General features: G+C 40.5%; 1 protein-coding gene across 5 annotated transcripts in view; it reads right to left on the reverse strand.

Annotated features, from left to right (window-relative positions):
* The window catches only part of RNF144B (ring finger protein 144B), an 86,393-nt gene that overhangs the window by 50,568 nt on the left and 21,935 nt on the right, over positions 1-13,890 (reverse strand). For 2 of the 5 annotated variants that reach the window (XM_042869556.1, XM_042869553.1), the window contains exon 1: positions 759-1,269. The exons of the other annotated variants lie outside the window; for them this stretch is intronic. The gene's annotated coding sequence lies outside the window, so the exon portion shown is untranslated. Of the gene's footprint in view, positions 1-758; positions 1,270-13,890 lie in introns of those variants that run through there. 5 annotated transcript variants of the gene reach the window in all.

The raw sequence follows: 13,890 nt of genomic DNA on the forward strand, positions 1-13,890 counted from the left end.
AAGAGAAAGCAGTGCCATACCAGTAAATGCTATTCTCTGTTCTTAGTCGGCGGGGGGGGGGGGGGGGAAAGGGGGGAGAAGGGGGAGGAAGAAATAGTGCCTACTAGGAAACAAGGTATTGCATGTTTGCTAAGTGCTTACCTAAAAAACTACGACCCCAAGCAGATTACAAGTGTACGTTAATGCTTAGAACACAGATCAGAATGTTTTTCCTTCCCGACACCAGCTGCACAATGCTGGGACAGAAGAAATGGCTTTAAAGCAGAAGGAAATCTAAATTTTGAATTCAGGCTCCCTCTAGCCCAAGCTGTATCTTCAGTATGAAGTGAGTTTTTGTGTTTAAGCTAGAACAGATATATGACATAGCATGCCATCTTGGCAATTGCTTTCCACACAGCTGTATGTTCTAATACTGCAACATTTTCAACCCCCCTCATACACATATTCCTTTAAAAGTTACACTGACAGAAGTAATTTCATCCTTCTGGCGAGTACTTTATGTCTGATTTTCTGTATCTTTAATCATTCAGACTCCAAGATCTCCTTTTTGCCTCAGTTCTAAGAACCACACGGTTAGATTTTAACCAAACCACAAGTAACATTTATTCTAGCCCTTTAATCATTCTGTTTCTTACTTTGTCTATTAACAAAGCCTTTTCTGTTTTCTTCCATTATAAGCAATCTTTGGTTTTCTGCTTTTTTTTAATTATCTTTTGCTTATAATGGAAAAATAGAAAGCAAGCTGTATTCCAACATACCTTGAAAGGAGAGTAGTATTCAGTCCCAGCTGTTTGACTTTTCAATAGCTTCACTCACACTCCAGCGCTCCCAAGAATCATGTCACAACCACTGCAGCTTGCAATCAGAAGCAGAGGCAGATTCCTCTCACACGCCCTTTCTCTTCTCCGTGTATCTGACAGCTGTGCACTTCGTAGGACTGCAGAAGGACTTGCCTCTCAGTTCCTTTGCCACTCTGATAAATAATCTCCTCCCTGCTATTAAGAGCATGCTGCCATTATATCTTAAAAGCACGTCACAGCTTGTATGCAGTAGCTGTGGGAAAGCTGCATTTATTTATACAGGAAGCTTGAGCACAGCACTTCCTACTTCCCATCTGAGTCTCAATTCAGCGGCAGGTGATTTCTTCAACCCTGTCAGATTCCAGCCAATGCATATCCTACGTTCTTATCTGGATATCCGTGCTGCTTGTAACTCCCATCTGTGCCCCAGCGAGATAAAACTGAAAGAGGTAACGCAATAGATGCAACAGCCCAATTGCCATTTAACCTGTTTCAGGATAGCAGTCTGTACGATCTGTACCCACTACCGGAGGACGATGCCTTCAACACTGCAACTTCTGCTTATCTCCACCTGTGAAAAATGTGGGCTAAAAGTGATTTCTTCACAAGCAAATCATCTAAACTCAGCAGTGCCAGTGTGATTTCAAATCTGAGTGCTTAGCAATGATGCTTGTGCTCAGTTTATTCTCACAAGACTACATTTTGACACTTTAAGATGTGCAAGAGGGGTGGGAAATACTGCAGTTCTGTATTCTGATCCTGTGGATGCAATGAAGCAGGAGGAGGTATCATATCATGGCACCAAATTCCCAAAAAATTTTCCTGCTGTAGGAAATGTACCACACCCACAAATAAGAAGTACAGACACACCAGAGTGCAGCGGGTGCAGAAAAACAGGGGGAGAAGCAAGTAGAGATGCTAATCTATAATTTTCTTTAAATTATGAAACAAGTTTACTTTGTACTTCATGCAATTCTTGCTGGCATTTTGCCTTCAATACTTGGCTGTGAAGACTGAGGTACAGGCATTTCTTCAGGGGTTTGCAGAAGCTCATAGCTGTGCTTTTACCTGTTTTCAGACAATTATGCTGCATCAGGTGAATTTAAGGAGAAGGCAGAAAGATTGCATAGCTCTAATTCAGCTTCCTCACACCTCAACATTACAGCTTTGTTTGAATTTACATCCACTCTTTCCCCTTTGGAATGAGCACAATCTTTCTCAATTTGACATCAGTGTAATTCTTTTCTCTGTGCAGGAAGGGAATAGTATCCAGCCACTCCAGCATGTGGGACCACGCTGATCCTACAGTAATCATCAGTTGGATCAGGCAGCCTAGAGCCACAAACCTCGCCACTTAAGCAAGTAGAGCACTTTATAGCAGTAACTTATCCTCAGCAGTCACCAATCCCAGACAGTACTCAACAAACACTTGGAATTCAGACCTACTTTTTGGGTTGCAGAGCAGTCATGAAAATGTGTGTGTCCAAGTTCATAACTGAAAAGGAGTGCTCTACAGTGGTTTGTTCTCCTCCATCTTCTGTTCCAATATGAAATTGCTTAAGCCCCTACCACTTTTTCACTACATCCCTTCTCTTCTCCCTCTCTCCCTTCCAGCTCCTGTATTTTCTTCCTGCAGCTGCTACCTTTGCTACTGTGTCTCATCACACAGGTACTCATTAGGCAACAGATGAAGTGCAGCAAGAAAACTCTTCTTGCTCAGCTCCCGTGTCCAGCATTACAGCACATCAATAGTAAAAGGACAGTTATCTCAAGGAGGAAAGTGGCGAGAGAGGGAGGATGAAGAAGGCAAGTCATTCTTGCAGGTGTAGGGAAGATGGTAGGGTGATGGGTTCAGAAGTAGAGTGGGGGAGCAGACCACAGTGGCATCTGGTTGGTACCCTCTGCTGGCGTAGTAAAACTAACCAAGCTTCACTGCGGTAGCCTCCACCAGCCAAGGAAAACAACTGCAAGTAAAGACAAATCATCTTTTCAGATATATGGTTAGTCCTGTTTGTATCTGGGGAGCTGTTCTTCTAAATTAACAAAACTAGATTAGTCCATTAAAATGCAGATAAATTCTGAAAGCTTCAGTTGCAAAAATCACATCATATTTTTAATTCGGTTTCCTACTCAGTATATCTTTGCATGGAAGTTACGTGACTACACAAACATGCAAAACTGCTTACTGCAGATTTCCCTTAAACTTCACAAAATTGGTGAGAAACATCAGGAGAGTTCCTCAAGACACTTAATTTTCTGGAAAATGTTAAGATGCCATCATACCAGTCATTGCACTTCGAGAATAGCAAATCCTAAACAGTGCTCCCTGTGTCTGTATGGAGGACAGTCACTTCCTGAAGCTCTGTGGGCAGCTGGTATTCCCAAGCTTCTGTCTTCAGTTCTGTATTTGCTTCTATGCTGCCTATCCTGGATCTTTATGGCAAAGGAGAGCTGAAGGTGCCATGGCACTGTGCCAGAACTAAAGCTGTAAGGATGTGAGATGATCAATGCTGATGATTCTTTCCGCCACCGCCGCCGAAAATCCTCAGCTGGACTGTTATGAACTCTTCTATCAAAATGATTTTTCTTCCAGCTGCACTTCAAGCCCAAGTGCTTCACAGTTTTGTAGAAGCACATTTTCTTGGCAAGTTAATTGTGTAAAGTGTTATGAGTCATGCTAAAAGTTCTATCCAGCTGAAATGCCTACATCTCTTAACTCACATTGACTGATCTCCTTTCTGAGCCAACCAATAAAAAAACACAAGTAGGGAATGTCTCACAGTGCCAGTCGTGGCAGACACTGAACCCTCACACCGTTTGATTTCTTCCTCAATGAACAGTAGCACAAGGCACAAAACAGAGAGAGCCCGATTAATTTTCTGGATGCATTTAACAGACACTTTTATGGCAGAGAGGTGGGGGAATCTACGAGTCTCTGCGATGATACATGCCAAATCACAGCCTCACAGTGAATTTGCATTTAACCGCCAGACGGAGAGAAAAGTTAATTACTAACATTGCTGTGTCATCCTTGCAGCTACTTGAAATGCTTACAAAATGACTAAGCCACATTGGTGTTAACAAAATTACTAATTAATTTATGACATAGTTGGGTAAAAAAGTAATAGTTTGACCCCTGCAATGGTCTCCCACGTGCCACAGAAAGAATACTATTAACAGCAAATGAAAACACTGGGTTAGTGTAAAACTAACACAGTTTCCTTATATGAAGGCTGCTCCAAAAGTAATGCCTGTTTTATTGTGTTGGCCCACAGTGTCATAGGCTCACGTTGGTGGTATGGCAGTAAAGGTTGAACTTTCCTGCCAGTATCCCATTACATTTTGTTACCACGTGGCAGATGGCAACAGAGGAGCAGGCACCTGAAATGGAAGTGAAGATGAAGCAAAGGTGTGGAATTGAATTTCTCCATGTGGGAAAAAATGGCACCTATTGACATTCATCTGTGCTTACTGAATGCTTATGGAGACCAAACAGTGGATGTGAGCACAGTGAGGTGGTGGGTGGTACATTTCAGCATGGAGACAGTGACAGCAGGTCAGCTCTGCTGGTGCAGATTGTTACTAGCACAGCATGCAGGCTCTTGTTCATCACTGGTGGAAACACTCAGCTAATGGTGGTGGTGATTATGTTGAAAAAAAAGTGTTCTGTAGCTGAGAATTTGCTTTATCAAACAGCATTCCTGCGCTCTATGTAGCTGTTGGAGTTTCCATGGAGATAAACAGGAGGCATTACTTTTGGAATGACCCATATAATTGGAGATAAGGAATCACAATTAGCCCGCAAGGAAAAACAAAAACCCAAAATACGAATTGTCACTACTCTCATTCATAGTTTTTCCAACTAATAGGAAATATTCTGAAAAATAATTGCTTTCCATAGACACAAAGTAAAAACAGGTTGTGTAAAAAACTTTCTTATTTCTTATTGGTGCGCATGCCAATTATCTGCTTTCCTACACACAAACAAAAGTATTTGTATAGGTCTATGCAAGAGATACAGTTTCACAAGCAGAACAGACACTGATGTGTAACATAACCAATGCTGAAAACAAAACAGGACTTTGCACAGTAGATATACATATTATCTGGAAGTTGCAAGCGTGACACCCTGATGTCCTGGGCTAAGGACAGTTTTCTTCCGTGGGTCCTATCTTATAGGGGCATTCTGCCCTCAAAAGTCATTTGTGCTAGCTTCATGTTGACAAAAAGAATCTCTATTCTACATATATGTGTGTATTTATAAAATTACAGAAACGATGCTAGAAACTAAACATTAGTGCAAAACCCCAGAGCTATGTAATAGTCTGAGTGCAGATAAGATTTTCTCAGAATACGTGCAATAAAACCAGGATTACACCTTTTCTTGTTTAAATAACCCTATCATTCTACAGATCTGACTTGGTATGCAAGTCACACTCCAACAAACCAGGCTTGAAATCTTTGTTACTCCCCTCAGCTAAAAGATACTAAAACTTTAGTAGTTGGTGTTTTGTAGTGAAATAAACAGAGTTAAATTATTTTAAAAGAATAGTAAGTATAAATCTAATGAGCTTTTTATTTTCAAATTAAAAATAGTGAGTGTGATGCTGCACTCTCTACTGAACATTTACAATCATTATGATCTGAAAGCAGATGGATTTGTCTCAGACAGTCACAAAAAAAGGTGGTGAGGTAACTTACAGTCATCTTGCTCTGAATAAAGCAAAATGCAAATCATTAAAATACATTGGCACAGCAGACCATCTCCTAACAAAATCCAACAAGATCTCTTTCACCAAGTTAAGTGCTAGATGAAAGAAACACAGCCTCAGCAGAAAACAGCACAAAGACAGCCTGCTTTACCCATCTGGGACAGCTGTGGTTGGGGTGCTCAGAAATCTTGGTTTACATGTCAAGGCTGATGGCTTTGACAGCACGTTTCTGGAGTGTTAGTGCAACTAGTCTTGGGACCGGCAAGCATTAGGAGTATTTTACCCATAGGCCATCATCATTCTTCCCCTTGACCTTCTCCCCTGGCAAGAGAAGAGAATGAGCCAGTCATTGGCTCATAAAGCAGTGCACATAGACCCCAACCCTCCATATGACAAGAAGAGCTGTTATGCTACCTCAGGAGTTGCTGGAAAAAAAGAAGGAAACCAGACAGCCTGCCTTGCTCTTGAGCTCACGTATAACACATACAGGCATGGAGTTACATGAGTCTTCTGAGGATCAGGCAATAGGTGAGAATTTATAGATGCAAGAGGAGACAGCAAAGTTGTCTTGCTCTTTCATAGCATATATATAAAGATTGCATGGGAAAAACTCAAGGCTTGATTAAATGACTTTATTTTCTATCATATATGCCCACAGGGAGCTTCAGAGCATGGCACGGACATGCACAGACATTTTTCCTTTTGACCATGTGCCCAAAGTGACACATTTCATTGACTTTTAACCAAGCGTTTTGGTAACATACCTAGAATTGCAATGATTCCAGATACTGGAATCAGTTTAAAAACTGAAAGGGAAAAACCATGCTGGCAGCTAACACAGGAAACTTTCTCTGGAACAGAACAGGTCACCAACCTGTCCTTGTCATAAGAAAAAAATGTGCCTGCTGTTTTAGCTTCTCCATTTCTAGTGGTTTTTTTCTGTCCTGCCTCAAGCTCTTAGCTGCCCTATTTTGGAAATATTAAAAGACAGCTTTATTCCTTCCAACCTCCAACCCTCCTAGGTGAAGGCTTTGCCTTAGCCTGGCGTGGCTCTATCTCTGGTGGGAGGCAAAAGGTGAGAGAGGGGGAATGTGGAAGTTTAATAATACATTTCAGCTCAGACCTTTCTGCTTTAACTATGATTTCTGAAGTCATGCACAGGAAAGTCAGAGATGAGATAAGATTGAGGCACCTACTTTTATGGCTATTACAGCCAATGACAGGGCTGTGTTCCCTAGACACCTAGCAGGTAGGACTAACATGCAGAGCCAGAGCACACCACTGATTCGTACCTTTCTTTAGAATTTAGGTACGACATGAACTTATCCTTCAATCAATTTCAAAGCAGAGAAGAGAGCAGTTACAATGACCTCCTTGAAAGAATATCTTCAACATGTGCCACTGTGCAAGAGGTTGTTAAATTCAACAATCCCAAAGTTAGGATATAGTGGGAACTCAAAAACAACCACACTGTTGACATAAGGATTTTTTTTCAGGTGCTCTGTAATTTGGGAGTATTTAAGTCTATGCTTTTGCCACTTCCAAGAGCTAAACCAGTTTATTAAATATACATGCTTTTTACCTGCCTTTTTTTTTTTTTTTTTTTTAATATCTCTCATAAAACTGCACCTATCTTTTTGGGAACAAAGAGTCTCTCGTAAAAAAAAAGGCAAGTTTTATGAGACAGCAGGGGCTGAAGGGCAAGAAGCATACCAAAAGCTCTGCTTTTCTAAACACTGCTGAAATCCGAGCAAATAGTGTTTTCTCTCCTACCTATGGTCATAGAAGAAATCCCAAGGGAACTCACCTTTTTGTTAAGCATGACTTCCCTGTGAAAATCCATTGGCTCTGCTACTTCCCCTATACTCCTTAGGAAGAAATTTATGTAGAATTTAGCTATAACCTCCAACTTATTCTTCTACACATTTCCTATGATATGACAAAAGAAACTAGTCAGGAGCAAAAATTGTCAATACGTTTGTTCCCACAGAGAATCACTTCGCAAGGTAAGCTATAAACAAAGCTTTCAAGTATAAACTTTGAGTCTGTCTAGATTTCCTTTAGTTTTACCTTTTTGCAACCAGGTTATACGAATTTAAAGTGATGAAAGTATGCTCAGTGAACTCTGTCAACTAGTAACTAACTAACTTTGCTCCTTTAATTATCCTTAGGACAACTTGCTACATACCTGCAATTTGCAGATCTAGAGAAAAGGCAATTTCCCAAGTTATGAAGCGGTCATAGGTGCAGGGATGCTGCCTTACAGAAGAAAGAAAAGAGAGTTTGTACAAGACTAGAAAAAACTGGCCTACTTGTGCGGAAGAAGTCCTGACACCCCCTCCTGCCAGGGGTGTTGGAACTAGGTAATCTCTAAGCCTTTTCCAAGCCAAGCCATTCTCTGACATTTCTCTCACTTCCTGTATGACCCAAGTCAGCTAGGTGAGCTGCCAGTCCCTCTGCAGGAGGCAGACAGTAAGAAACTTCCAGGGTCTTCAAGTGTACCAAGGAGGTACAAGGAACGTGAAATTTAAGGAGAAACAGAGGTCAAAAGGAAACCAGTTGATTCCCTTGCAATGAAATTAACAGCATGAAAAGAGAAAGATCATAACACTCTCCTTCCCTCCTTGCTTTTGGTTTATACATGATACATTTGCTATATTGGAGGAAAAAGAGAAAAAAGGGAATAGGAAAAGATTTTTAGAATATTCCTAACATTGCATGAAAAAAAGGAGCCAAAAGCTATTTCAGTGTAATATATTTTGCTTTTTTTTTTTTTTTCTCTTTCCTAAGACCAGCTCTTAAAATAACCTTACAGGTTATAGTCTAGTGTCTCAGCTTTTTGAGCAGCATAACCTAAATTCTGACAAACAGCAATTCCCAGTAGACTTGCACAACGCAAAGGCAATGGCAGGCACCAGTCACACAGAATCTCCAACATCCTTGCTGGTGATCACAACTGTCTCACCAGTTTCTGGTTTGTAGCTTTAGCTACAAAAATGGCCAGAGTATCTCAGTGGGCTGACAAGAACTAGAACAAATATGCTGCTTCCTGCTGAGCAAACCTCAGAGCAATGACCCAGCACAATTCAGGAAGAACCAAGACTCCATCTGACATCCTTTTGTAATATGCTTGTTATGCTCGTTAGAATATGACACAGAAAGTATTAGTAATGACAGATTCTTGTCTTTAGATTAAAGAAGTATCAATATGTGGTGTGATACGCAGAATTCAAACTGTGTCCATGAGAACAGAATTTGGACAGCGGGGGATAATTTAATTTTCACCACAGTTTTTATCTTATTGATTTAAGGGTTTGGAGTTTTTAGCAGTTTTGCCGTGGTTTTTTTTAGGAAGATTTATTTCTCTCCCCCTAAGCCAGATGACAGGAAACATGATTCAAGACTGTTTGAAAAGTAACATAACAACTTCCTTTGTTCTCATTGATAACATTTTTGTTTTGGTGACCTGAGTGGATATTTGAGTGTATGTTCACTGTGACAAATCTTTTTCCAGTGACTCACCATTTTGATGAAATATTTTACAGAAAGCTGACAACTGATCTTTTGTGTCATTTCTTCTGGTGTCAGTAGGATTAGGAGAGAGAGGAGGGAACTAGAAAACATGTAGGAAGAATAAATGAAGTTAATGTTTTACAGGAAATTGGATGGATGCTTTGCTGAAGTTAATTTCCAGTCCACAAAACAGAGTACAGAATGAATGGAGATAGCGACGGTGAAGGAAATACTCCAAGAATCAGCTTCAGCTCACTGACCATCTTTCCAGGAAACAGTGAAATCATTTTAGCCTGCCAGAAGTGCCCAAGAAATCTTTTTTTTGTCATTTAGTGTAAATCAGAACATTCAACACACAGGCACCATCAAGTCTTGGATACTAGCTGGGCCAAGAGGCCCATCCATCTCTCTGTACTGATCCAGACCTCCCAAAGTTTGTTACTGGTGTTGTGTCAAGGCTTAAGATTCCCTCCTAATACAGTATTCCCAGACTGATGACCAATGAATTCCTTGCTGTCTCTGTACCATTAACTGCCCAACAAATTTATCTTTGCAACTGCAAATTCTATTTTAAGTTAAAATACTGGAGGATTTGATTGTTAAATTAGTTATTTCCAGGTATGTTGATGAAAAAAAAAAAAAAATCAATGAGAAATCAATGAGAAACCAGTTTTTTTCTCAGGTAAGAGGATCTATTAATAAGGTGGATTTTAGGCTCCAAGCTTGTATGTGGAAAAATTGGAGAACAGCAAATTTACGAATGAAACATAGCTTCTCTGATTTGTATGGCTTAAGTACTACTCAACTTTGACAAGAAAACAATAATGTCAGCTTTCAGGTATTTCTTAGGATATGCCTCTGGATCCAAGGCAATGTAAGTTATGACATGTGCTGATTAGTGCGTCCTGTATATGACGCTGCTTTTCTGACTGGATGCTACCCCAAAAGGAACACCAGCAGAGCACTGCCTGCCCATTCACATCAATGACTTGAAAAGTTGTCAAGCATTCTGGCAGAAGAATAGCATAACCCACATGATCTGCTTCCTTAAGACACGAGGATAAGCACAACACTTCACTCAGTTTCAGACCTCCGAGGGTTTTACAGAAACATGGCACAAGTCACTGTACTCTACAGTCACAGGTCTCGAGTCCCCCTGCTATAAACCTTCTGGCTTTTGGTTACCTCAGTGCTTCATTACAGTGAGAAGCAAAGAGGAAAAGTTTTCATTTGACTACCTAGTTCTGAACAAGGAAAGCCAATTTCAGAACCTCTGTTACAGGCTTTCTACTTACTTAACAAACAAATATCTGCAGTAGAAAACACTACTTATTCTATGCATTGCTAGAAGCATACTCCAACCTTGGAAAAGTAATCAAATCTCAACATGCACCTAATGTTCATTTTTAATGATAATCATTTTTAATTCCCCATAAAATTTCATCACTAATCCCCAGGTTTCTTGTATGTTGTGTTACAGACTGTAAAACGTGCTGCATTTCCAGGCTAGCAGCTTCAAGTAGAAAGCAAAGTAACATAAGTGTTCAATGGGGAAATCAGAAGTGAACAAACAGAATGAAGTCAGTCATGACAAAAAAAAGCTTTTTTGTGAGCATCAGTGATCTGATGAAATAGCTTTTATTTGTTTGGATGATAATACAAATGATCATTCAAACAGTACAAAGTGCATGCATGGCCTATTTCAATCAATCTGGCCTCACTAAGAAAGATCAGTAGAACAGATAAATGCCATAGACACTCTAAATGCTTGAATGCTAAATGCTAATATAAAATGAATACTGAATGCCTGCAGAGGAGCAGTGAGGCCACAGAAAGCCACTGTACTTCTGATTTCTGAATAACTTCCTGATTTCTTCATTCTTCCTTCTGATTTCCCACTTTCTTCCCTTTCACCCTTCAGCATATGTGGTGTCTGTCTTATGATCTCAGACACACAAAGACTTTGGCAGGTAATTCCTAAAGCATCCTGGCTGATCAGCCTTGTGTTACCTGCCTGAAACCTGCATAAGTCCACTCTAGAAATCTAAATCTTTTCACCTTTTCTTCAGAATAATTATTTCACTCACTCAGCAAAAGTCCAAATATCCCCCTGTGAATATGGCAGTGGTTTATGATTGTTTGTATCTATAGAGATACATAGCACACATCAATGCCTTTGATATTGTCTGTCTTAAAGGCTTTCTGTGTGAAATGTGATAAACCAACAGTTTTTCTGTTAGCATGTACATCTGTGTTCCTGTTTTACTGGAAATGTAATATGCATGACCTCACATTTTTACACATCTTTAACATGTGCATAGGTTCATCAGAAGGTAACTTCTTTAGGTAACACCTATTTGACTGTTCCTAACCTACTAGTAAAATGAAAAAAGAAAGCTAATAGGCTATATTTCATGAGACTGAGTTAAATTAACTAAGTAACCTGGTATAATTACATTTTTCCACATAGATTTCTGTATCCCACTCCAAACTGGATCCCTGTGAGGCAACACAGGGAATTGTGGTCACAGTCTGAGGTGCAATCAGAAGCAACAAGGAAGAGCTGTAAAACAAGAAGAGAAAAGCAAGGGAGGAAAGGTGTGACTGGAAGAAGACATAAGCTACTTCTGTATACAGTGAAATGATTCAGGATACTTGACATGTCTTCTTTAGCTTCCTTTCCTCCTCATCAAGAAAATAAATAACTGAAATTCTTGACTGACAGCTGACTAGTCATCACTGTTGGCTGACCACAGACAGAAGTCACGGAGGAAGTGAAGAAGCAGAAGGAAGAGAAGATATTTACCTTATGAATAACAAGGCCAATAACAAGGTTCTTTAGATAAACAAAAGGGGCCACATAAAAAGGCAGGAAAGCATGAGCAAGCCTGACATTGGCAGAAAACAAAGGAGCAATAATGAGTTACAGAGAAGCAGAAAGCAGCAGCAATCCTCCCAACTGGAGGACTGCAGGAGTGGGCACTCTCTCCTGAAGGCCTTCCCTCACGAGGTTGCTGATGGTAACACCTAATGCCCACGAAACACTAACATCTCAGACCACACCTTCCCTTGTGCTATTTCCAGAATTTTGGAAAATTCTCGTTTTGTCACTGTAAAAACAGATTTTCAGACAGATTTTAGAAACTGAGCCAGAATGCTTTTCTGGACCTAAGCACCACAAGAAACGCTGCAACATTAGTTGATCTCAAACATCATTCACCCGACTTCATTATGAAGCTGAAAGCCTCTGAGATCAAGCACAATTACTGAGAGATTTTTTTCCTTTTTACACTTTTCTCAGTTTAGCCACAAATCCCTTCCCCACCTGCCCTCTCTCCCTCAAAAAACCTCACTTGTTTCAGACAGACATGTGAAGAACCTGTTTTAGTAATCAGGTGGGTGCTCGGATTGCTTCATGGTGACACAGATACTGTCAGCACTTCACTGCGGAGGTGTTTCTGGCACAGTTTGCATTTTGCTTTGCATCCTTCCTCCACAACGCGAGCCTTCTCTTAACAAAGAAGCCATTTTATTGACACGTGTTACTGGGAGGAACTTTCCCTGGCCTCTGTAATTAGAGCTTTGGTAACTAATTGTCCTGGAAAATGATATGAAGAAATTGTTCTTGTAGGGATTAGCTCTCTTTTAGGGCTGTTTAGAAGTTAGAAATAAAGCAGAGTGTTGCAACACCACAAATCAAGCTATGTTCCAAAGACCATGCTGGAAAACTGTCTCTACGGAGGCCAGCTACACGAAACATAGATGCAGAAGTTTGCGGAGACCAGGCCCTAGAAAACTCTGTCTGTCCATCTCCATGCTGGAGGGTTGGCACAGCTGTGCACAGGAGTTACCAGCAGCCTGACTCAGCCCCCTTGCAGGCACACAAAGCACCTTTCCTGAGATTCAAAGACCCAGATTCTTCTAACACAATCAGCAATGGATCAAATTGCCCCAGCCTTTGGGTACACATTTCTACCTTTAAAACTCTGGTTGAACTGTTTAATTGACACGAACACTGCCATTATCAGGCCTACCTTCATTCAAGTAGCAGATTCCCAATACCACCTGGCAACTAATGCCCAACAAGCACAGAGGGAACTCTGCTCCCTGCATCCTCACATCTGGAGCACTGACTTGCTGTAGTTGTCAATTTTTCTAGGAAAACTTTTCATGCTTGAGAAGCATTACTGGTTCCAAAGCACCTTCCTTCCAAATGAGAACAATTTATCTTTTTCCCATCCAGCCCCAATTGGATCAGTTCTTTTTTTTCTTTTTTTCAGCCTCTTCCCACCATACTGACACCTGCAAGAAAATGCAGGATCAGTCCACCTGTGCTCCTCACAGCTCTTTTCTGTCTACAGTTGTAGACATCCTTACAGGAAAACTGCCCCACACTGGATAAAACTATACTGAAGCTAGCAACAGCTGATTGCAGTGTCTAGCCTGAATGTTGACAGGATCACACAGCATGTTGTCAACCTGCAGATTTAGTTAATTACATATGCCATGTAATGTGATCATACAATTGCATTATTTGCTTTAATATATGCTCAAAACAAAACTGATGGCTGCTAATGAGCTTTTCAACTTCTGCTAAGGCAAAATCACTCATGCACCTAACACTGTCTGGGAAGCTGAAGCTGCAAGGAAACTTGGAACTAGGCTTTCCTCTGCTCCTGCACTCTATCTCATCCATAAAGCTGCTGAACAAAGTGTTCAACTATCAAGCTAAGACCACCTGAAAACCACCTCTTAACATTTATTCAATGGCTTCTCAAGAATAAGACAGATACTGAATATTTTGAAGTGTTTATATTTAATATTTACCTTAACACAAAAGGGGTTTAGTTGAGAAAATATGAGAC

Source organism: Lagopus leucura, unplaced genomic scaffold, assembly GCF_019238085.1.
Source record: "Lagopus leucura isolate 7727_CA_CO unplaced genomic scaffold, USGS_WTPT01 Super-Scaffold_100002, whole genome shotgun sequence".
Classification (NCBI taxonomy): Eukaryota; Metazoa; Chordata; class Aves; order Galliformes; family Phasianidae; genus Lagopus; species Lagopus leucura.